The 23,216-nt window shown below is 48.8% G+C and overlaps 1 protein-coding gene across 1 annotated transcript in view; it reads right to left on the reverse strand.

Moving 5' to 3' along the window:
• The window catches only part of THSD4 (thrombospondin, type I, domain containing 4), a 655,655-nt gene that overhangs the window by 597,654 nt on the left and 34,785 nt on the right, over positions 1-23,216 (reverse strand). The window lies entirely within an intron of this gene.

Genomic DNA, 23,216 nt, shown 5'->3' on the forward strand with positions numbered 1-23,216 from the left:
TGCAACTGCATATGATTCATAATTTCATAGGATTCAATCTAATGTAAGTAGTTTTCTGACCCTGGCAATCAAAAGAGCCCAACTAGAAAATCTTTTCCCACCAAACTTGGCAGCAGGACTGAAAAAGCAGAAAGCAGTGCGACCTCATCACCCACCCATCACCACCTTCGCATAACTAGCTGGTTGCCCTGGGGATCGGGTCAACACCTTGGAGCAGCTGGCAGGCCAGGCCTATTAGCAGATATTTAACAAATAAGACCAATAACAACCGTCATTGGTTTAATACAGGCCAACCAAAGGGCTAATTGCTTTATACAATTAAAGTATGGCCTAATTTAATCCTCAAAACAGTCACCTGAAAAAGCTATTATCATCCTCCCTTTACAGATGAAAAATTGAGGCTTAAAGAATCCGTGCACAGCGTTCATAGAATTTGTCAGAGTTCATGAGCACCCAGGACACCTGCTGTGATTTCCAGCAACGTTTGGAGTGACCTTAAGGGTGGTTGAGATTCTGCACCATGCACATGTGAATGGAAGGTCGTGAAAACCAGAGCGATCGCTTTTCAATGACCTCATACCCGTAGACTGCTGGGCCCTAAGAAAATGTAGGATCAAGTTATTTAAATGATCAAAAAAGAAAACAAACAAAAGAGATCTTCTATTATGGGAAACAATATGCTGGCGTAGGGAAAGGAGTGGATGACGATGTTCACGTTGGATGGCTTCAGCCTTCTACGAAGGTGCTGACATCTGCCACTGGAGAGACAAACTGGAGGATAACAGAAAGAAGTGATGCAAACCAGCAAAAATATCCTTTGTCTGCCTGAACTGCTTCAGCACAAACCCTGATACTCACAAGACTCACCTCAAGGATTTGCATTCCCATTTTGCTGATGTGGTCCTTGAGGTACAGAGTGGCAGTGTGGTCTAGTGGATGAACCATGGGCTTTGAAAATATTAATACATATGAGACAAAATAAGGCAAATCTGTCAGTGTTGTTGGGTAGTAAGATGAAATAACTAAGTAAGGCACCTGCCATGCCGCCAGTCCCCCAGCACGGGCAGAGGAGACCTCCGCTTTGTCTCTTCATTGGGAGAACGTATAATACCAGTCAAAAGTTTTATAACGTGTAACATGCAGATCCAACCCCAAAATCAAACTGGTGCCCCCTCCACTCCACTGGAGGTTTTAAAGGATGGGGGCAGGGTAGGTGCAGGGATAGGATAACAGGATTAGAAGAGGAGTTTGTTCAAAGTACACATACCATGTCATGACCCTTCTCCCAGAGATTATGACATGCTCCCTTGAGGGAGACGCGTATTTTAGATAAAATCCTCCAAGCTTTCTGATGTCCTCCTCTTCACTTGAAAACTACTGCTTGATATCGTGGTGCCTCTCTAAATGGTGACCATGGGGCATGAGCCAGGGAGCAGGAAAAAGGGACGGCATGCAGAGAAGTCTAAGAGAAGCAGGGTGGTCCCATCCCTGTTTAACTCAGTTTGGGCCATGCAAAAGAACAGACTGTGACAGTATTCGGGGGAAACTGAAATTCCCCAAAAGGATTTAGGGTTGGAGCTGGATGCTGTAACTGACAACACTTTGGTGTCAGCTCTATGGAAGTGCTGGTTAATGTTAGGCAGGGACACTTGTGTAAACATAGATCCATGGGAAGATGTGTACGTAGGGCAGCATTCCCTTTCTTTGGGTCCTTTAGGAAATCCCCTGTCCACGCTGGATAAAGTGTGGAGAGCATGTGTTCAGGGTCCCTGCCAGCTGAAGCCAAACTAGGCAATATGGGCCAACCGGACATTCCTCCCTGGCATCTGAATCTCTGGCAAAGTGAGCAGCAGACCAAGCGGCTTTGGTTCCTTCACTCCAGCAGCCACTCCTTTGGCCCCACCGTTTGTGCTCTGGACATTCCTGTGTTGTTCTCTGGCGAGCCTCACTTCTCACCGGCTTCCTAGACTCATTCCAGTAAACTCCCCATTGCTTAGGTTAGTTTCTGTTGCTTGCAGTGAACAACCCTAAATGACATCAAAATGATTGCAGGTATGATAATACACATATAAACTGTGGTAACCAAGATAACTTGAAACAGGCTGGGTCTGCCTATGGCATAGAACTTTGAAGAGAGAAAGCAGCTACTGGGATGACCAAAGGCTGGGAGAGGTGGTCCAGACTGGGCAGAAGCCTCATGATTTAGGGCACCCAGGGCTGGAGGAGTAGTTTGGCAACCGTGGTTGACCACAGCCAGAGTAACCAGAGAACCAAGGTCTCCATGAAACGCGATGGGGCTGGGTGAGTCAGAGGCTCACCGGCTCACAGGACAGATAGCAGGTGGGGGCAGAGAATAGAGGTAATCATCAGAGCAGCTGTGGCTGTGTTTTGTTTCATCATAACCTTTTTAAGGAGGATAAACATGTTTGACCAAATTAAAAGTATGGTCAAATAAATTAGGGTTTAATGACTCCATGAAACATTGCAATCCTGAGCAATACAGAGCAATATGGACATAGTCTTGTAATACAATATTAAGTGGAAAATGTCAAACACAAACTTGCAATACACCATGATTACAATAACGTAAAGATTCTGTAGGCATACGAACAAAGCCTGGAAAGGGACATGGGAAAATGAAAACATACGATCTGTTACTGAAACCAAACTCAGGATAAGTTTTCTTGTAATTTAAAAAAATTTCAGTCATGGTTACGACATTGCTTACTCAATAAATAAAAATAAGTAGATTAAATGGAGAAATATTCAGAACAGATTGTAGGGGGTGGGAGGCTTGAGGTAAACCGAGAGCTGGTGATAGTCCTTGTCAAAGAAAGCCTGGGAATTTCTCATCGCCACCGGTAAAGCCATAACCAGGAACAGCTCTAGATGTTTTCAATGTATTTGGTTTCGGTACTAATGTGAAATCATGTAAGGTTTCACTGGTTTCTAATTCTCTTTCTACGAAATTAAACCTACCATCTGTTCTTCATAGAAAACGAGTCACATGCAAAGTCTGAAATTCTAAAGTCTCATTCTGGGAGAGACTGGAAAAAGTACGTTTGGTTTTAGCCACATAACCACGTCACTGCTTTAAAGCAAATGTTGCGAAAATACACCTTGGAGTCTGAGCCCAGAGAGCAAAGTTTTGGGAAGCTGAGAGCAAATGAAAGCAGGGACATAAAGCTAGCAGCTCAGCCGGGACAACCCAGGACCCGAGCAGGAGTATGGGGAAGGGGTGCATCTTGGTAGAGAATCTCCAAACTCAAACCAGATCTAAATTAAGAACCAACACTATGGTTTTCTCTGAGACAGATGATTTAACATGACAACTTGATCACCTACCTTGACTCTGACACAACACACTGCAAAAGGCCCCAAATCTTACCTCTCAGCATTAATGTCAATGCCAGCAGCTGCAGTATGCATGTAAGAACCTCACAAATGTGGAAGACTAGAGCAAAGCACACTTAGCCTTGACCATTGGATCACAGTCCCCTGGTAGTAACTATTAATATTATGTAAATGAGTTTTGCAAATGTGTTTCAGGAACAGTTAAAAGGATGCATTTGCACAAAACCAAAACAAAGGAGGAGGAGTGAGTAGAGGCCAAGGGGGAGAAAGAAAAAAAAGAGGAAAGAAAAAGAACAAGCCTTAGCAAAAGCATGAGCCATACAGAGGAAAACACCACTGACATGCAGCTACCCAAAAGCTTAGCAGGTGTGGGTTTGGCTGCCCTGCAAACGCCAGGCCAGTCCACCACACGCTAAGGCTCTCTCTCACTCGCCAGAGAAGCGCAGAGACAAGCCCTTGGTCCTCTTACTTCTCCTGGTACTGTGTTGTGTTTCTCGAGGTGAGATCCACAGGGTAACTTGCAAGGCAACCCGCCTTACATGTAACTTGAGAAATGCAGATCCTTGGCTCCCACACCAATCCCAGTGAAGCAGAACCTCTGGAGCAGGGCCCAGGAATATGCATTTTAAATAAGCTCCCCAGGGATTTGAATGCATCCTCTGGTTTGAGAACCACTGGCCCCTGGCCAGCCCTAGGCGAAAACCAAAGAGGAAAGCACTAACCTGAGCTCCCCCTCCAGGCTTTGGACTCCACCCTGAGCTGCTACTTCTTTAACCCCCAAATGCTCCAGCCACATGATTTTATTACCCTCAAATTTCCTGCTTTTTAACCTATCCCTTCTACTTCTACCATACAAGCTGAGGCCAACTGAGAGTTTATCATATGAGATAGAAAAACCTTCAGGAATGATACTTACCTAATGTGATACCTATGTTAAGCAAATTCCATTTGAAACACTGTGTACTTTTAATAAAAAAGGTATAGCAGTAACCAGGAAATGTAGAAAGATGAAGGAATAGGGAAGAGTGGACTCGTGGGAAACTCTGGACTGGACACCGAGTGCTGGTCCCAAGTCTGCTGTTACTTTGTGACGGAGGCCAGTCGGTCTGTGGCTCTGGATGTCGGTTCTTGTATCAGTAAAGCGAGCCGGCTGGACTTGATGAGAGCTGAGGTCCCTTCCAGTGCTAACAGGCTCTGATTTTTCCTGGAACAGTGCTTACATTCCTTGCCATTTATTGATTTGCTTCAAGTACCACAACAGAGAGAGCAATCCCAGGTTGTGCCCAGGGCTCCTCCCTGCCAGCAAACAAGAGGCTTGAAGCACAAGATCTTCCCTAAACACAGTGCAAAGGAGGCTCGGATGCATTTCCATGATAGTCAAAGTCAGGACCCAGCCAAATGTACGACGCGATGAGGTAAATATTTGGATGTGATCTGCATAATCGGAAACACTCCCCTTTCTGAAATTGACCTGACTCTTTCGTCACCCGCCACATGGAAATCATACTCCATTATAACTGGAAAATAATGCAGAGCTTGTGCCTGGGCACCCAGTCTGCCCTGTGCTGCTGCAGTTACTCGGGAAACAGAAGCTGACGTCTCCGTGCGGTGTCTGGTGTGTTTTTCTGTGTGGTGGCTAGTCCACTGGCCTCATGCTCTCCACGCCAATTGCCTTTGTGCAGCCCAAGCCAACCAGGACAGTCAAAATAATGAGTAATGCTAGAAATAAAGAGTGCCGGCTTCTGGTCCCAGAGGCTGATCTGGAGAACAGCAACCTTTCAGCAGAAGATTCTGCCTGGTGATTTGGCCATCTGCATCTGGGTCAATATTTAGCACTCCCCAGGAAGCCACCGGATCAGCAGGCTCCCATGAGAAAGGCAAGTGGAAAACATTTTCTTGGAAATTGTCAGCATCCAGGGCAGAGCACACACACAGTAGGTGTCCAGTAAATGCTTGCCGAATGAACAAGGCTGCAAATGGATTGAGAAGGGCTCCTACATGGGTTCCTTGCCTCAGTCTTTCCGTTGCCCACTTAGGCCATCCTGTGACACCAAAGCTATTTCCTTGAAACCTAGTCCTGCTGTGTTACTCTCTCTTGCTTACCAACGTCCTGTGGATTCCTGCTGTCCAAAAGATGAAATTCAAACTTATTCTTTGCCACGGCATCCTAAACATGTCCTAACTGGCCTCCGCCTTCCTTTCCAGCTTCAGCTCCATCATTGTCACCACTCCACGTTCACACCATGCCTGAAGTAGGACATGCCTATCTCCCCTCCTGCCTTCACCTAAGCAGAGCTCTCAGCTCCAGGGCTCTCTCTTCCTATGAACAGGTCTTTCCCATCCAGATCAAGTGGCCTCTCTCACTCTCCAGGACCATGGCGCACATCCTTCATCACAGCACTTACCACCTGGCGCTGTAATTATCTTTGTACACAAGTGTCTCCCTAACAGCAGGGTGGGCTCCCCAGGGCAGGGATTATGTCTTATTTGTCTTTGTGTGCCACCCACTCCCTCTAACAGTACCTCACACAGGGTCTGTCACTTGGCAGGCCCTTAGGAAATATTTGATGGGTGGGTGAATGAACACGTGGATGAATGAATGACAGATTTCCCAATGGTTTTGTCTCCTGCCCATCTGCTTTGTGAAATATCATACACCCCCTCTCCCTGCAGCAGCACCTGCCATGGCTGTTCAGCCACTGGCTGGTGATCTATGATGCCTCTACCGTTTTTCTCTCTCCATGTACCTAAATGTTAAGAAGCCAACAGTCCAAAGGACAGTTCTGTCTCTTCAAAGCAAATCACTTAGTATTTGACACCCCGGCTATTCCCTGCTTGTTGAAACTTTTTCTCTCCTTGACTTCCAGGACATCATATCGTCCTGGTTTTCCTCCTAAATTTCTGGCTGTCTCTTTGCTGGCTTCTCCTCGTCTATGTGCTCTGCAAATATTGGAGTTCCATTCTTGCCCTTCCACTCTCTTCATCCAAACCTACTTTCAGGGAAAATACTGTAGCATCAGCAATGATCTTCATGCTGACATCACCCCTATGAATGGAAAGCCCCAAACTCTCTCCCCAGCACCCAACAACCAACTAGACATACCCACCAGGAGGTCTCATGGGCTTTCCCTGTTCAATCTGTCACCTAACCAAGGCCTGAACACCTGCTCCATCTTCTGAATTCCGAATTTTCTGGCCCATACAGATGTGGTCCCATCCCCCACTCCCCTCCTCCAACTGGACACGAAATCCTGCCAGTTCTACCTCAGAAATATCTCTGGACCCTGTCCCTTTTTCTCCATCCCCAAAGCCCATAGTTTGGTCAAGGCCTCACTCCCATGTGCTGTTACCAGGTCTCTACCCATCCAATCCCTCCTCCCCCTACTCAGAGAATCACATTCTTAAAAAATCACATCATCCAAGTCCCATGTTCAAATTGACTCCCTGAGCTCCCCTCTGCCTCCAGGACTGACTCCTGCCTGGTCCACAGGGCCCTTCGCTCCTCAGCCTCTTCCGAGCCCCTCGGCTTACCCTGACGGTATGTCCTTGCTCTTAATGTCTCGCTCAGCTACGCCAAGCCGTACACCGCTCTGTGCCTTGGACGACCTGTCGCTGGCCCCAAAAGCCCTCCCTCCTCCCCAGCTTCACTTCACCTGATAAATTCCTGCTCATCCTTCTTGACTTACTGAATGCTGAATGTTACACTCTCTTTGCCGACCACCCAAACGCCCCAGGCGAGGACAGCTGTTCTGTCTGTCCTTTAGGCATCCGCAGCATTTTGGCCACACTTCACTGTGTTCCATCATAATTTCTGTTTCGGTGTGTCCCATAACCCAGACTGTGAAACAAAACCAGGTATAAATTTCCTGTACTTATCACTCTTGCCCAACTATGAAACTAAAAACAACTTACAAATGGAGTAAGTACAAAAGTGAAAACCAATCCAAATTCAAATCAACAGTATGAACTGAACATGATGGGTGGCACTGAAACTGAATAGGCATTGTTGGGCGTGGTCGCAGGATGTACTTAAGTCCTTTAATTTTCACTTGTTGACTAGATTCTTTTGAATTTGAGCAGGATGGACCATCATTGGAGCTATTTTTTCCTTTTGAAAAATGAAGCTGTTTTAAACCACCAATCCATTACTCTGAAGGGACAGTCTATAAGGCTAAATCTTAAAATGCTGCTTAATGGAAAACACTCACTACTGTTTACCGTTACACTTCCTGCTAACAAGCTTCCGTGATCTGGGCCACAAAAGACAACCTACACAATACAGCTGAGAGGTGGACATGCTCTGACGTCAATAGGACGGGGGTTGGGAGACGGATACCCCACATGGTATCTACCTCAATCTCTCCACCCTTTTATGGATTCAAAAATTATTACATCTTTTCCCATTGTAATGGAGGCATTCAGTTAATAGGGTTATTCGGATTATCCGGAATAAATTTATATTAATGTTTTCAAGTTATCCTCAAAATGAAAATTCTAAACAAACACACAAACGAAAATTAAATTTAAGTTGCATATCACCATGAGTATAGCCAAGACTCCAGGGGAGTCTGTTTTAATTTTTTAAATTTTTTATTTTTAATTTTTTAAAAATTACCTATAAGGCTCAGAACTAGGATTTGAAATCGGGTTTGGCTGATTCCAAAGCTCAGACTCCTCTCACTGCTCCCTGGTACTTAAGTCTTAAGGCTGCTGTGAGGCCCAAATACTGGCTACAAAAGGGTTTTGTAGACCATAAAGTCCCATATAATTGTTAGTTTAGGGTTTAGTTATTATTATTTATATATGTAAAATAAAATGCTTTAGAAAAGAAGCTGGTATATTTTGAGAAATGCCCTGTCTTGCAAAATACAGTGTCTCCTTAAGGAGACAATATTTATATTCGTTTTCCCATCTATTTAACAGGTTATAATGCAAACCTGATATTAGTCAATTAAGGAAGTGAAGATATTATTTACATCCTGCATGGGAGCAGGTCATGGCGATAGGTAAGCGGAAAACCTGGCCTCTCCAACAAAGGAAAAGATAGTGAGCATCAGGGCCCAGGTGCACATTAGACTAGAAAGGTCCTCTGCTTACAAAGGAGTACCACTGAGCAGCCATCCTTGGAACAGGTGCAACAATTGGGGACACAAACAAATTTTCTGGCTGTATCATTTCCAGAATCCAGTTGAATTCCCCAGTTACCCTTTTGAGATCTTTCCAACTACATCTAACAACCTATAAAATCTGTCTCCCCTTGTTTAAATAACATTTTCGTTGATTCTTGAAGAAGAAGAGGCAATTCATGCCTACTAGGTCAAGCACTTTACTAACGTACTTCATTTAATCCTCAAAGTTGACGCCCCCTTATCAATTGGACCCTAATTCAAATATCACCTCCTCAAAAGAGTCCTCCCCAGCCACACCATGTAAAGTAGTGAGTGTGTGGGGGCATACGCACACACACACACACACACACACACACACACACACACAATCACATTGCTGTGCTTCATTTTCCTCATAGTAGTTATTATAGCCTGAAATGTTCTTATTTGCTTACTTGTTTATTGTCTGTTCTTCCCACCTGGAGTAGAAATGCCTCATCCTATGGGGGGACCTTGTGTATCTTATTGACCTCTATTCCCAGCTGCTATAATAGCGCCTGGGATATAGTAGGTGCTCAGTGGTTGTTGAATGAATGGCATCCTTCCAGACAGGAAATATTATCTCCCTGCTATAGCCAAGAAGCTGATGTAATCTGCTGAAGGTTAGGCTGTTAGGAAGTGATACTATCAGAATCCAAACTCAGATCACCCTGCTCCAGAAGCCAAGAGATGCCCACTGCCCAGGCTTCTCTAACTGGGGTCGTTAGCATTGTGCCAAAGGGCACCAGACAGCCCCCCAAAACACATACAGCATATTCCCAAATTATAAATATTCTCAAGGGCTTTAAAAAAAATGAGAAGAGAGGGTTGAATTTTTTCCTGATATTAAATAATTTTAAACATTGTTTTAAAATTAGAATAACCAGTTCTATTTGGGGGACAGAATATCACATTTTGATGAATGTTTAAATAAAACAGTAGACTTCAAGAAGACTTTGAGCCTTCAGTAGGCCACTTTGGGCTAGCCATAGGCCACATGTGACATGCACATGTTCACACTCTTCTGCTGGTGGGACATTTTGGTGGACACATTTGAGAAGCACCGCACTATACTGGCTGCCACCCCAAAGTGCTAGGGCTGAAATGATTCAGCAGACAGGAAAGCAACAGAGGGATGAACTCCCCCAACAATGATCTTCAAGGCCACAATGGGTAGCTCTACAGGGAGAAAGGCCTCAGCTAAAGAGATCTGGGTGAGAAGATAAAAGCACAGACCATTCCAAATAGACTATATTACCCCAGGTGGACGCAAAGCCTCCTTCCCAGAGCAGTTCCAACAGAACAGACCTGCCTTTCTGGGATGGCTTACTTGTGGTCTTGCTTCAAAGAGAAAATCTCGGGAAATTATTTGCACCTCAAGAACTCTAGGGTACAGACCACCAGCAGCAGCCAAACTGGGAGCTCCCACTACCGTTTCTGGGATGAAAAAAACGGCCCCTCTCAACAGGCTCTGGCTTGATCTGAAACTTATGGTGCTAGGTTGCCTGACCCAGATTCCTTGCTCGGGTAAAGAACCAAGCTCTCCAGCAGTGCCCGTGCCACCAAGGCAGGCTCCTCTTGCCATCTGCCTGTGTCGATGTGGGCCATATGCACAGCAGAAGGGAGCCTCTCTCAGCAGCACTCACAGGCTTCCCCAAACATTTCAAGTCTCCCTGGCTCTGAACCAAGAATCTCTCTAGAGCCAACAGCTTACAGCCCATTAAAAACCTTGTGCAAATGCAAACACTCTCTCCATTAGACAAGGAAGAAACAAGAACCATGCCTTGGGACTAAGCTAGCAGTTGTTGAAACTAGACTGGGGGCTGGAGTCCCCGAAGAGGAAATATCACTGTATTAAAAACCACAGCTATTTCCAATGCTCACAGTCAATTACATGGGAGACCAAAGGTGCTGTTGGACGCGCTGCGCAGGCAAGCCGACTCCGCCACGGTCCAGGCAGTACCGGTTTGGGGAAATGGGAAGTAGTTTTGGGTTTTCTAGTTGCTTAAGGCTTGAGACCCAGCATGTTTAATACTAAGAACACGACATTAGTGCACACACAAAGCCATTTAATCCATACTCCGGGCTTGCAAGATCAACAGCATCATCAGTTTATCCATGGGAGAGTCGCTAATCTGTTTGGAACCCCAGATGCTGAAGGGACCGTAAGTGTTGGTGGGCAGAGGGACCACGTTGAAAGCCTCCATCCTCATGGCCCCTTCTTCTGCTTCATGGGGTCCTCCATCTCTCTCGCGCTCCTCTTCTTTCTTTTTCCACAACCCTTTGAGAATGTTGGTCACTGGGCTTACAGAGGACAGAGGGCTGCAGGCGACACGGCGACCTCAGTGCAAGTTCTACACTACACCTGACTTTGACGGAACTCTGCACTGGGAGGCATTAGGCAGCAACACGGGTAAGTGTTTCCAGGCATTTTATTCACAACAGAAGTCTTTATACTATGATGTCAGTCTAATGGGAATGGTTAGATGTGAGCACAGCCACCGTCAGATACTGGTCACAAAGAGATTCTGAGGGAAGCCAGCCCAGGGCACGGGAGAAGCGGCCGCTCCCAGGACACAGCAGGGCTCTGTCACGGGCCCTGCCACGGACTCGGCATCTCTGGCTTACTGTTGCCCTCGGCGGTTGAGGATGGAGCTGCGTTGTATTTTCACTTTGTGCTGCCCCACATCTTATTTCAATTTTGTACTTTATTGATTATAACAATGGATTATGATGACCATGGGCTATAAATTTTGCCAAAATACACTTTGTGGCCACTAAAACCACTTTATTAGCTAAATTCTTAACAGAAAAAATTTATTTTGTTATTGCAAGTATAAAACTCTCAAACCCTTAACCCTTCTCTCTACTGGGAACAATGGCTTTGATCACTTGATGCCGAGCACAAGAACCCTCAGGACCGTAACTAGCGCATTCTAACAAGACACATCAAACTTTGTTGCCCATTTGCTGCTGTTCTCGGGGTCTCTCCCTTGGGAATCCCACAGACAGGACTCAGGCATTTCATACCACCCGATGACATGAAAAGCTCACCAGCATGCAGTGCTAACATTAACGACAAAGTGCTCTGGCTACACGGCCCGTGAGAAACCAAGTCAGGACAGCAGCCCAGGCTGTTCCACGCTCCATCCACTACTTCCCCCCAGTCAACTCGACGTGCAAAGTCAGAGAAGCTGCAAACCAGCTTGTCTGGGACAACGGAGACTCAGGGGGCAACAGACCCATGTGAGGAGTGATGCAGTTTCCAGCTGACAGAACAACCACAGAAATGAAAGAGAAGTATGCTGGGCCCGGGAATGTGGAAGGAGCTCTGGAAAACGCCCCCCACCACCCCCAGCAGGAGTTGCCGCTGAAACTCCCAACTGAAGGAGAAACGTGAGGAAGGCCCTAGAGGCCTCTGGAATACCTACTGCTGCTGCTGCTGCTTCTAGAACAAAGGTTCTCAACCAGAGGCAATTGTGCCCACCAGGGGACACATTAGAAAATTCAGACCCCCTGCCACACACACACACACACACACACACACACAGAATTATCTGGTTCAAAATGTCAATAGTGTCCAGGGTAAAAAACACTGCTCTAGAGTGAGCCAGGGATATCCTTGACACGCCTCAGCTGTTTCTCTGCAGAGCCCCAGTTCTGACCTGCGCAGAGGAGAGAAGAGCAAAGGAACCAGTCCCCAGAGCATCTGCATCATAACCAAGAGCAGCAACAGGGCGGGGTGCAAAATCAGAGGGAGCAGAGATCCGAAAAGAAAAGGTCCAAGAGGAACGGGAATGTGGGAGTGCGCATGTGGGGACCCCGAGCGTATCCCTGGATCTGCCTCTACTGTGTCGCGGCACCTGTGCAAAGGGCCCCAGGAGGCCGGTTTGCTGCTGGTACATCCCTGGTGTATGTTGACATGGGCTATTTTTAAACAAGGTCAGCAGGGGATTCCCAGTGAATCTATTAATAGGGGAACTTCTTATGCCAGTTGATTGAACCTGATACTACTGCGGTTAAATTCTGAAGATACTCAGACTAAGGTTGGCTAACTGGCATAAAAAGGAACGCTGCTCTGACTCCTTAGAGGGTTGAGGTAGGGCCCTTCAATGATTGGGTTATATGTGAAGTTTTATTCAAAGGCAGAGGGGTCACCCTATCAGTGGGTGACAGTGTGTCCCCACATACGTGGCTGAAGGAGTGAGCCCTACCTAGAGCCAACTCATCTCAGCTGGGATCCCTGAGCGCCAGAGGTGCCAGGCCAGGCGGAGGGAGTAGAGCGTGCAAGATTAGCAAGCGCCCTTCTGACCCAGCCAGCACCTAGGCCCAAAGCTACACTGAAGTGACACTGAGGCAGTGATTCACATTCTTCCGGCCATCCGGGCAAACTGAGGCCACTGTCCAACTGGGGAGAGAGGGACGGGGGAGGAATGGGTGACTCCTAAGGGTCCTGCCAGCCTGGCGTACAGGCATTCTCAGTGTCCTGGACATAGGCTCGGGCGACTGACCTCACAGGAGGGCAGAGCTGCCGGTGGGAGAGCCAGGAGAAGACGGTGGTGTTCGGCAGCACGGCTCTCCCGCGCCAGCGTCGCGCGCCACAACCTCGTTGGCTTCTCCTGCTCCTGCTCTCATCTCTCTTCCCACCATATTCTCCAGCTTCTGAGTCACATACGAATTCCTCTCAGAGCCTTTCTCTTCGTGGCATCGACCCCCATCCCTGTGCCCCAGTCTCCCAAGAGTGCCAACACCCCATAACCACTTACCCCCATCCCAGACCCCAAGGAGGCCATTTGGGAGCAAACAGGAAGCAGGCGTCCCGTGAGACTCTCAGGCAGATAAACACAGAGCTTTGCACCCAGTGGAAGAAGCAGGTACAAGCCCTCTTCCTGGTAGCCCTCAAGGACAAGCGCTAAACCATACAACCCATGCTCACTCTGCTGCCTTGACCTTTGCAGCAGTCTGGGGACCCTTCCATCTGCCACGGAGTGCACCGTGTGCTTTCCCGCCATGTGGCAAGTGAGGGCTCCTCCAACCAGTGGAAGGGAGTCTGCTCTCTGAATTTGGAAGTGAAAATAAAAGTGAGCTCTGTTGTAATATCTGGGCCTGAAAACACGTAGGCATAAGTTCTAGAAATAGGAGAGTCTTTTTCAAGTAAAAACCACATGAGGCAGCAAAAACCAAGGTTGATGGACCAAACAGCCCAAACCACTCAGGAGAGGCTGCCACTCCTGAGGAAGGCGGGCTTCGCCGAGTCTGGCAGGAAGACCCCAGAAACTGACCTTCGTTCTCTTATTTGTCATTATGAGTTCTAAGCATAATCAATCAAACTGTAGGTACTGTGCTGACTGTTGTCCACGTGTCAGCTCTGATTCCCAGAAAACCCTGTGAAGTCGGTGACATTATGCCCATTCTACGGATGAGAAAACAGAAGCTCAGAGAATAACTGTCTTGCACTAAGTGGAAAAGCACATTTCAACCCACGCCTGGTTCTAGGTTTCCTAGGGCATTCAAGAGAAGGGACTTGTCTTTCTCTTTCCCTTGCACCAAATTCAAGGTCAGGCATATGGAAGCCACCTAATGATTGTGTGGTAGGTTCAACTGAGCCCTCCCACGCTTGCGCAGGAGCACTGCCCGTGACTTCTCTTAAGTGTACAGCAGTGTCAACAACCCACTTGGAACCAAGCCCTCTGCTGGTTTCTGCCCTGGGCACTGTGATGCCATCTCATTCTTATTCCTGTTTCTCTAACGGCCACCTCTGATGCCATCCCCCACTTGACTTCCTCCAGAATGTCTCCCAACATAAAATACCTTCTCTTTTCCCTGTCCCTGCTGGTCCATGCTCACAGCATGTCTAGAACATAAGCCAGAGAATACAAGTGACAATGGCGACCTGGCACTTCTGCCACCACCTTGATTAAAACTCATCTCGGAAACTCATCCCAATACCTTCCCTCTGCCCCCTCCAGATCACCTCCTCCTGGTGACACCTGGTGCATATCCAGGGCCACAAAATAGTCATTATTTTTCCCTCTCACTCTCCTTCACCCCTCCGACCTGGCCAGTTATCAAGTCTTCTTTATTCCTCCAATCTCTCCCACCCGACCCTTCCTTTCAATGTGATTAAATTAACAACTCCTCTAATTTGGATCCCTGAGTTCATAGTGAAAAATCTTACCTACTTTAACCTGGGCTTTGAAAGCAAGCAGTCCCGAATTCAAATGCTGGCTCTTCCATTTGCGGGCTCTGTGACTCTGGGTGCTGTAGTTTGACTATATCCCCTGCAAAAGTCGGGAGTTGCCAGTGTGACGTATAAGAGGCGGGGCCTTTGAGAGGTAATTAGGCCATGAGGGCTCCTCCCTCACGAACGGGACTGAGGCCCTCATAAAAGAAGCTTCTGCAGCACTCAGCTGGCTTGTTCTGCTCTTCCGCCCTGTGAGGACTGGGCTTTCATCCCTTTACCTTTCCGCCTGCCACCGTGTGAAGATGCAGCAGGAAGGCCCTCACCAGGTGCCACACCTTGATCTTGGAGTGTACAGCTTCCAGAACCGTGAGAAATAAGTTTCTGTTCTTTATAAAGGACCCAGCCCCAGGTATTTCATGACAGCAACACAAATGGATGAAGACAGTGGGCGATTCGGTATGGTGGGTAAGCCTCAGTTTCCTCACTGGCCAAGTGTACTCACCTTGCAGGGTTACTGAGTATGACAAATATCACATGTGTACAGTGTCTAGCATCTAGGAGATGCTCAATAATTGGAAACTAACATGAATATTATGATTATTACCAACTGGTCTTCCTGCCACTAGTGTTTCCCCCATCCCCGTCCCTCCTACACAAACCTCCGGAGCAACCTTCCTATGATGCCACCCTCATCAGTGTCACGCCCTGGGCTCAAAGGGCTTCAGCAGATGCTCAGTACCTGATGGATAAAGTCTATCTTGTCTCACTTCGTATCTAAGGTCTCCCCAGTTTGGATTCAACCTGCCTTTTTAACTGGACCTGCTACTAGCCCTCCCCTGGTCACCCCCTACCTCCAACCTAAAAACACAAATTCCTCTATTAATATATACCCTAGATGGACCCACTTGGTGTTGCCAGAAAACCTCACTCACTCTCACCTTCCCACCTTGTTGTTCTGATCAACAAGATAAACATCGTCTGCACCTGCCTCCATCCATCAGCTGCTCCCCGAGTCCCCCTTCCCAAACCACTCTGGATCCAGCAGAGATGTTGTCCCTTGCTAAACTCAGCTGTCTTTTTAAATTCGGGGATAGAAAACTATATCTGCGTATACATCCCTATAGACTTTAACCCACACTCCAGGCTACTTTCATTCCTGTTCCTGCTTCTCTGGCGGCTGCCAGCTTTCTAAGGGCAGCTTCTCCCACGGGAACTCCAGGTGGAACATCCCACAAGGTGATAACTATCTGTGGGTTTCATGCCTCTACAGAGAAGCCACTGGACTGCATCTTCTAATCCAACAGAGCAAGGGGGAGCGCCCAGAGTGAACGCGCACTGAATGCGCACCAGGAACTGCTGGGGTCCAGAAGCCAGTGTTCTGCATGTTCGAGGCACTGGAGGGACACCACAAGCCAGGTGCAGCCTTGGAGATGGACTGGTGCGATCCAAATGGATTTGCTGGGCGTCTCCATACAGGGACTACATTCAGGGTCAAGCTTTGGTTTCAGTGAGAGGATGAGTGACAGACAGGAGCCGGGCCCAGCACGTAACAGGCCGCACGAGAGTGGGTCACTAGGGAACCTGCACGCTTGCACCCCACGGTGCCCAGAGGGGCCAAATTCATCCCCTGACCCTGAGCATGGAAATGGCAGACCACTGCCAGACCCCTCCACAGTGCCCTGAGATCTGAGGATGTGGGCGGGCTGTCCTTCTCAACAGCAGGCTGCCGCTACTGCTGGTGGCTGCCTAGGCCCAGGCCAGAGTGGGCAACTTCTACCTCAGTTTGTAGAAAAGAGATGGGGGTGTCAGTTTTTATCATCTATTAGAGTATCTAGAACATCCATAGACTGTGCCTCAGTGTTCTCACCAACCCTAGCAGTTCTTCCTTTAAATAACCATGACTCTGTGGCATGGGCCTAGAACCCTAGTCCAGGCAGTTAGAAGCATCTGTTCATAGAAATCCCAACAGTTATGGATCATGATAGTTGTAGCAATTGTATCTTGATTTATTTCACTGTGTGTCATATCTCAGCGTTACGGGTGTTAACATTGTTAATCCTGTTCTGTGTAAGTGCTTGTGAATGTTATGCTCATAGTTCCATGGGGCACATCTCCATCACCGCCCCAGTCACCAAGCTTGCAGTGGAGGCGCAGTCCTTTCTGACTGTGGACACCCAATAGGAAACCCCGGGCGACACAGAGCAGGGGACCATTTGAGGATTGCACTAATGCTCGGATTCCCAGCACTGGCCCAGCCCCCGATAAAAGCAGGCACAGCAGAGCGTCCCCCAGGAGCCCCACCCGTCGCAAGAGAACCCATTTGTATTCCTGTGCAGTCAGCGGTCTGCAGCCAGGTTCGGCTGGGGAGGTCCCACTGCTCATTTCTCTTCTAAACCTCCCTGGTGTACCGCCAAGTCTCCATTTTACCCGAGCTTTAAAAACAGAAATGTAGGAAGAAACCGATTCCCGCGAAGGATGGAAAACTAATCTAACAAGTGATTACAGCTGTGCAGAGCACTGTTGGGGGATCCAGGCACCTTAGCGGAACAGCTCCTGGAGGGCAGGGCGGCGTCTCACATCCTCATTTACCTCGTCCGGCACACGGACAGCTGTCAGGGACAAGAGGATGGGTCAAAGTAGTCAATGCGGATCTGAGGGACCACTGTACACAAGGAAGCTCACCAGGAACTGTAGGACACTGAACTCAGTCTCTGACATGGTTCCTACCCTAAAGGATTTACAGCCAGTCTAGGAGAATAATGCTGAAATACCTGAAAAAGCAATTGACAACAGGTTCACATAAAAACTCACTAGAGGAATTTAAAACATAAGACAGCATAAAAAAAAAAAAAAAGGCTTTTGCAATTCGGATGGTTTGGAAAGGTCCAGAAGTAAGGCGCTTGTGGTGGCGGATGGGGAGAGGGTGTCCCTGGGAAATTAGATACCACCAAAGATTTGGGCAAAAATGTAGAAGAGAGAAAGAATGATGTGGCCCAGAGACGGAGACTCGAGTAAACCTGGAGCTCTTACCTGGAAGGGTAAAAGCAGGTGAGGTTGCACAGGTGGGCTAGGGCAGGTCTAGAAAAGCCTGTGTGCCAATCCAAGGAGCTCAGCCTTTGCTCCGTGTGTGCCAGGTAGCCCTGAGGACGCGGGCAAGGGTAGCCACCATGTAGGGCACTTAAGCGTGAGGGCTCAGAGGCCAAGTGGGAGTTTGGATTTCTGTTCCACCACTTGTCAATCAAGGTTCCTACCCATCTCCAAGTATTCTGCAGGGGTAAAACAGGGATAATAATAATCATGACTAATGATTCATAAAGTTGCTGTGAGGTTTAAGTGGGATAATAGATTTACAGTGCTTCGCACTGTGCCTGGCATGCAGCAAGCACTCAATAGATGTGTGCAGCCAGGGAGAGAAGTAAGGGCCTATTAGAAACAGGACCCTGAGAGGAAGGTACAGATGGGAGGGGCATGAGACTGCACACTGGGTGATCGAGTAGCCCAGCAATACGGTGGCAGAGGCAAAGGCAGGGGTGGCTGACGTGAGGGCAGCGCGAAGGACAGATGGCCAGACCCGGCTGCGACCAGGTGACAGAGCTTAATGCAGCTGAGGTCCCACGTCGGAGAGATCCAAAGAGACGCCATTGCCCAGAATAAAAATAGGGAAGCCCAGAAACAGGGCCGATTTGGTGGGCGTGAGAGGAAGCTCTGTTTATAGACGCTGTTGGGACTGGGACTCGGAGCTCAAGTCAGCCCAGTGCCGTGGATCTGGGGAAGGGAACCCCAGGAAGACGTGTGCAGAGAAGTGCTAAGGGACAAAGACGGAGGCATTGGGCAGATGCTTCCGTTCAAGGGGCCGGAGAGGGGTTAGTAAAGGAAACAGAGGTAGAAAAATAAGGATCCGGGAGCCAAGCGCCTGGTCAGCAGAGTCAGATGATTCAGTGCTGGCTTGGAGGTGCTGAAGCCCTCCAAAAAGAGCAATTTAATGAAGCATGGGGGTGTGGCCCCGACGGGGAGAGTGAGGCTTGGTGAAGGCAGCCAGCAGGACTCTGGATCTGGGGTGCCCGGCACCAAGTGGAGAGAGAACTATGGGGCTGAGAGTTGGGGAGTCTCTACATGAGATGTTTCCTCTCCGTGGAACATTAGGCACCCAAAATTCCTAACAGGCAAAGCGAGCAAAGGGGAATGGCACCTTCTGCTGCTGGAGTCCGCTTTCTTGGGCACTGCTGCAGAAACGTGGCTTCCTTCGGGCTGTTCTGGGACAGTGGCTGCCGGTCACCTCAGCCTCCTGTCAGGGAGCCGCTCTGACAACAGCAGTGTCAGCGGGCCTTTGGCCACTTTTCCTTTCTGTTCTGTTTGGCAGAAAAAATAAAGAGTGCACGGGAAGGGACGTGGGAAGAGAAGGGGTGCTCGGCCCGGGGAATCTGCAAGGAGAAATCAGTGCGCGCAGCATCTAGCTTTGCAGATTGCCTGCCTCTGTCAGCCCCTGCACTGGATGACGGTGGCCAGTGGCTGCCAGCCCTAACTGTGTCTTAGAATCACCTGTGATTCCCACAAAGCTGCCACTGCAAGACCTCACCTCCAGACACACTGATCCAAATGGTTTGGGAGGGGGTCCAGCATCAACAGTTCCTGGTTTTGTTTTGTTAACTTCCTAGGTGAGTCTAACTGCAGCCAAGGTCAAGAACCACTTCCCAACGGGTTCCCTCTAATGAACACTTAAGGCGCAAGTTCCACAAATGATTTATTTTGGAAGTGCCAGTTAGACTGTCTAGCTTAGCAAACAAAAATAGGTTTAGCTTGTGAGCCAACACCGTCCCCGTTTGATTGGTATTGGCAGGCTTAAGGAGACACAAGAGGGACCCTGTGCCAAAACTCAGTTTAAAAGAGCACAGCGATCAATTAATGATGTCTACCCCCGGTTGGGAGGAAGAGGGAAGGGCTGGCATGTGGCCATCCCGGGTCTCACTCCTCTAATCCTATCACAGCCTCCAAAAAATGGACCCAGACCACCTGAGCAATCAGAGTCCACGAGCGCTCCAGCCCAGCAGCCCTGGCTTGGCCACGTGTCAGCGACCGCTAGGGCAGCAGCTCTGAGTGTGCTCCCCAGAGCAGCGGCAGCACCTGCAGATGCTCAGGCCCCACTAGGCCACCTGAATCAGAAACTCTGGGCGTGGGGCCCGGCATCTGTGTTTCAGCGAGCCCTCCAGGAGATGCTGATACATGCTGTGGTCTAAGAACTATTACTCCAGGGGACTTAAAAAAACACAAACAAACAACAACAAACTTCACAGGTTCTTGAGCTCTACCAGGACCCACCAAAACAGAACCTTTGGGGGTAGAGCCCAGGAATCTGTATTTTTTAAGCAAGTGGTGCTCAAATGATGCTGATGCACAGTCAGGCTCGGGCGTCGTGGACCTGGCGCTGCTCCCTGTGTGCTGTTTCATTTCCTCGACAGCACTGCTAGGAACAACGACTATGCACAGGGACCTGCCTGACAGCACCCACCCTGGGAACGCACGCAACCACACACAGCAGCTCACGGCAAGCAGCTCTCCTACTCTCTGCGATGCTTATTTTCTTCATCTGTAAAATGGGCGTGCTCTGATCTCACAGGACTGGGTCGCTGTGGTGACAATGACATGCGAGCAGCTAGCTTAGGGGGTGGCCATGTCCAGGTACTCCATTATTTTAGATGCAAGAAAGAAAAAAGGAAGGAGGAGAAGGGAAAGAAGCAGGCACAAGACGAAATGAATACTTTGCTCTGACTCCAGGCAGCCGAGCGGGAGCGTGACTGAGCCGCCTGCCCACGGGAAGCACAAACGCGCCGCGGCCAGCTGCTCCGAGGGAGCCTGCGTGTCCTGACTGCACAGCCTGCTCCTGGAAGCGTGTCCTTTTGTTCTTTTCCTGTCGAAATCACACTAAAATAATTATTTTAACTCATGTTAAAACAGCAAGCTCACGTCGACTCTTGGCTGGAGGGAAACCAAGGCACCAGAACACCCACTCGCCTCGCACAGTCACGTGTGAACATTTGCAATTTCCCTAGTAAATCGCGCGGGCCACGGGAGAGGGGCCACGGGAGAGGGGCCACCGGACAGGGGCAGGCAGAACCGACGGTGGGACGGAAGAGTCGAGGGCAGCCTCCGTGTGGCGATCCTCTGTCTGCAGCTGGCGGTGGGATGAGACGACAGTCCTGGACCAGGACCAGCTGGATCTCCCTACTCACCCTGGCCTTTTCATGCCAGTGCCCCATGACTCAGGGTGAAGCCACCAAGGTGAAGCGCGAGTCCCCCGCCTGCTGTCCAAGCCTTCCCAGACCTGCCCCTCCCACCTCTCCAGCCGCTCTCTCCTCCCCTCAGAGGGGACCTCCACCGATGTGGCCCCTTGAGAGCCCTGGGACACATCCCTTCCTCACGCTGCTCCCACACCTTCACCAGCCTCCTTCCTCCTGTGTTGGCGTCCTCACCCTTTGATGCCAAGGCCTGGGCCTACGCAGGCTCCCCCGTCAATCTCAGCCCTGGTGGCTCCCGTCCTTCTCAAAACAGCCACGCTCCTCTGCCTCCAATCTCTACCTTGTTTTGAACTTCACCTTCATCCTCTCAACCCCTTGTATCTTATAAGCGCTCGATGGGCATGAGTAGGGTGTCATGCATTCTCAAAATTGGATCATTTTTGAGCTTTTGAGAGTAAAAAGGAGCACTGTTAATAATTATATCAGGCTAGCGAGCATAAGCAAGGACTGTCCCGGATGAAGCAGGGTGTCTGGTTACCTTAAAATTAGTCTCCTGTCTAATGTCTCCTTATGTCCCTCTTAGCACCTGGGCCTTAGAAACACGAGTTGATAAAATTAAACGCTGGGAACTAAACCAGCCCTTGACAGAGGGTTGGGAAGATCAGTCTGGCCGTGCTGTGCAGGGTCGACAAGAGCTAGAATAATAACAGCTCACAGTTATGAATAGAAATGAGTAAGTGACATGCTGCTTTTATTTCGTGCTCTATAGAAATGCAAATGCAGCCCAAGGGCTGATGTAAGGTTGAAACAAGCCTTGCATGGGAAATGTGGTTTGCATAGTTTAATACAATTTAATATCTACTCATGGCCAGCTAAGCATCTGTCTCTAATTCCACAACCACGGTCCTTTCAAAGTCACTGCCTTTGGATGTAAGTTTCTCAGAGAGAATAAGCCTTGTGTCCAATGCCTGGAAAGCAAGAGCATTTGGCCACCAAGTTCCCCTCCATCCCCACCAAGCAGCTTTTCCTGTTTTGTTTTTAGCTCCAGCAGAAGGACAATGGGCAAGTCAATCAGTCCAGATTACCCTGCATCAGGGAGGAGAGACACCTGACAGCCATACCCTTCACCAAGTCCACGGGGACAAAGCCACAAGAGTAATCAAGGCCGTAGGGAGAATGCAATTCTCATCAACCCTTGGGGTTGCCTCATTGTTTTTGCTCTATTTTCCAGAAAGTATTTAGCAGAGGAGAATGGGTGCAGGGGAAGGGAGGGCCCTGCCCGTTAGCAGACACCTCAATGCAATCAGCGCCCTCCCGCCATTCAATGTGGGGACCGGCCCATGCAAAGGAGAAGTCATTGGACGAGGGGCACAATCAGGGCTCTGAGCTTTTCTGTCCTGGTGCACACTACACCTGCCTTCCCTGCTGAAAGGCTGCTTCCCCCCAGGCATGCCCCACGTATGGAAAAAAATTCTACCCCTGGTTTGCTCCCCTTCGTAACCAGCCGCTGCAAACTAAAATTGCGTGGAGCCAAGGCCAAGATGGTTTTCCTAGTACAATGAACATCTGCCAACTTTAAATATAACGGCTTAGATCAATGATGACTAGTTAATTACGGAAACTTGAGAAGTGGGTATATTTATTTATTCTTTACCTTCACTAAGCAGTTTAGAGGCTTTCATTGGAAATATAATTAATCATCTGAAATGCCTCGCAATAGTAACTGGGATCTCCATTTTACAGTTTATAACGTACTAGGCTCTGCAACAGGCTTGGAGGACACAGACTGTAAGCAGATATAGGCTTCACTTGCAGGGCATCCGAGGGACCAAACAAATGTCACAGAGATTAAGTAACTTGCTCAAAACCCCTTGAAGTCCAGCTTGGAAGACGGAGAACTCCACATCCCCACGGATCCTGCCAGCTCTGCTGACTTTCCCAGAGAGGCCCAGCTGTTATTTCCCCTTTTGAGCTTAATCTCAAAGTCGCTGGAACAACCACTTCGAGGTTGAATTATTCACCCCAGTCACGTGGAAGCATTACATAATTAAGTGGCCCCGCCACTTGAGGAGCCAGGAGAACTGAAGTGGGGTGTGGAGACACACAGGTTGCTCTGCCATGACAACAGGTCACACGGCTGAACTGCCTGGCCGTGGCCAGAACCAGGTCGTGTAAACGTGTAAACGAGGCTCAGCTGCCCCAGCTCCCGCTGCGCCCTCGGGACACAAAGGTCATCTCGTCCATTTGCTCTTTGTATTTGCTGTCCCCCCATCCCCAAATCACCACCCTTCCTTCTTC

This window comes from Propithecus coquereli, unplaced genomic scaffold, assembly GCF_000956105.1.
Source record: "Propithecus coquereli isolate 6110/MARCELLA unplaced genomic scaffold, Pcoq_1.0 Scaffold155, whole genome shotgun sequence".
Taxonomy (NCBI): Eukaryota; Metazoa; Chordata; class Mammalia; order Primates; family Indriidae; genus Propithecus; species Propithecus coquereli.